Raw genomic sequence first — 2,601 nt, forward strand, 5'->3', positions numbered from 1 at the left:
AATGACATTTTTGAAAACTCAGATAGACCATAATAGAATATATCTAATATGGTCCATTCTGAAAACATGTCAGATGGACACCTTTTGGTCAACTGTTTGTATCTTTCCCAAGCTTCATAGAGGGATTCACCATCTTTTTGTTTGAAGGTCTGAACATCCACTCTAAGCTTGCTCAGCTTTTGAGGAGGAAAGAATTTATCCAAGAAAGCCGTGACCAGCTTATCCCAGGAGTTCAGGCTATCCTTAGGTTGTGAATCTAACTATATTCTAGCTCTATCTCTAACAGCAAAAGGGAAAAGCATGAGCCTGTAGACTTCAGGATCTACTCCATTTGTCTTAACAGTCTCACAAATCTGCAAGAACTCAGTTAAAAATTGGTAAGGATCTTTAGATGGAAGTCCATAAAACTTGCAGTTCTGTTACATTAAAGCAACTAGTTGAGGTTTAAGCTCAAAATTATTGGCTCCAATGGCAGGAATGGAGATGCTTCTTCCATCAAATTTGGACGATGGTTTTATGAAGTCACCAAGCATTCTCCTTGCATTATTGTTGTTGGGTTCGGCTGCCATCTCCTTCTCTTATTCTAATATTTCTGAAAGGTTACCTTTAAATTGTTGTAATTTAGCTTCTCTTAGTTTCCTCTTCAGAGTCCTTTCAGGTTCGAAATCAATTTCAACAAGAGTGCCTTTTTCCTTGTTCCTGCTCATATGAAAGAGAAGAAAACAAGAAAAGAAGAGGAATCCTCTATGTCACAGTATAGAGATTCCTTTATGTTAGTAGAAAAAGAAAGGGGAGAAGAGTGAAGAAGAGTGTTAGTAGATAAATAATTAAATAGAATAAGAAAAGAGAGGGAGAATTTCGAAAATAATTTTGAAAAAGAGATTAGTGATTTTCGAAAATTAAAGATAAGATAAGATTAAAATTAAAATTTAAAACAAAAAGAATTTTTGAAAAAGAGATGAGATATTTTCGAAAATTAGAGAGAGAAAAGTAGTTAGGTGGTTTTGAAAAAGATATGAAACAAACAAAAAGTCAAAGAGTTAGTTGAAAAAGATATTAAAATCAAATTTGAAAAGATAAGAAGATAAGAAGTTAGATAAGATATTTTGAAATCAAATTTTTGAAAAAGATAAAATTTTTGAAAAAGATATGATAAAAAGATAAGATAAGGAGATATGATAAAAAGATATGGTTGAAAAAGATTTAATTTTTAAAATTAAAATTAATTACTTAACTAACAAGAAACTAAAAGATAGGATTCTAGAATTTAAAGATTTGAACCTTTCTTAACAAGAAAGTAACAAACTTCAAATTTTTGAATCAATCACATTAATTGTTAGTGAATTTTCAAAAATTTCATATAAAGATAAGAAAAAGATTTTGAAAATATTTTGAAAAAGATTTTTGAAATTTTCGAAAAAAAAGGAAAAAAATGGAAAAGATATGATTTTTAAAAAAGATTTTGAAAAGATAAGATTTTTAAATTTGAAAATTTGACTTGACTTGTAAGAAACAACTAATTTTAAAAATTTTTGACTAAGTCAACTCAAATTTTCGAAAATTATGAGAAAATTAAGGAAAAGATGTTTTTTATTTTTTGAATTTTTAATGATGAGAGAGAAAAAAATAAAAATGACCCAAAACATGAAAATTTTGGATCAAAACACATGATGCATGCAAGAACACTATGAATGTCAAGATGAACACCAAGAACACTTTGAAGATCATGATGAAAATCAAGAACATATTTTTGAAAAATTTTTGATGCAAAGAAAACATGCAAGACACCAAACTTGGAAATCCTTAATGCATGGACACTATGAATGCAAGAATGCACATGAAAAACAATAAAAGACACAAAACAAAAAATCATCAAGATCAAACAAGAAGACTTACCAAGAACAACTTGAAGATCATGAAGAACACTATGAATGCATGGAATTTTTGAAAAAATAATGCATAAATTTTAAAAACATGCAATTGACACCAAACTTAAAAATTGACTCAAGACTCAAACAAGAAACACAAAATATTTTTGGTTTTTATGATTTTATGTTTTTTTTGGTATTTTCTTTATTTATTTTCGAAAAAAAGGAAAAAAGATTTTTTTTTGAAAAATTTTTAAAAACAAAACAAAAAGAAAATTACCTAATCTGAGCAACAAGATGAACCGTTAGTTGTCCATACTCGAACAATCCCCGGCAACGGTGCCAAAAACTTGGTGGACGAAATTGTGACTGCCCTCTTTGTATTTGCATGAGATTTATTTAATGGCTCTTTGGCATATGTGATCACAACTACGTTCAACTTAACCAGCAAGTGTACTGGGTCATCCAAGTAATACCTTACGTGAGTAAGGGTCGATCCCATAGAGATTGTTGGTATAAAGCAAGCTATGGTCACCTTGTAAATCTCAGTTAGGCAGATTAAATGATTATGGATTTTGAAAATTAATAATAAAAAGAAAATAAAATAGGATAGAAATACTTACGTAAATTAATGGTGGGGATTTCAGATAGACGTGTGGAGATGCTAGAATCCTCTCGAATCTCTGTTTTCCTATTGCTTTCATCCAATTCTTCTTACTCCTTTCCATGGCAA

At 29.7% G+C, this 2,601-nt stretch overlaps 1 non-coding gene across 1 annotated transcript; it reads left to right on the top strand.

The window, feature by feature from the left end:
• Nucleotides 1–66: 66 nt before the first annotated feature.
• LOC127745325 (small nucleolar RNA R71) lies at nt 67–170 on the top strand. The gene has a single exon (XR_008006522.1). It is a non-coding gene; the product is annotated as a small nucleolar RNA R71 (small nucleolar RNA).
• Nucleotides 171–2,601: the final 2,431 nt, after the last annotated feature.

The sequence above is a fragment of the Arachis duranensis genome, chromosome 2 (genome assembly GCF_000817695.3).
Source record: "Arachis duranensis cultivar V14167 chromosome 2, aradu.V14167.gnm2.J7QH, whole genome shotgun sequence".
NCBI lineage: Eukaryota > Viridiplantae > Streptophyta > Magnoliopsida > Fabales > Fabaceae > Arachis > Arachis duranensis.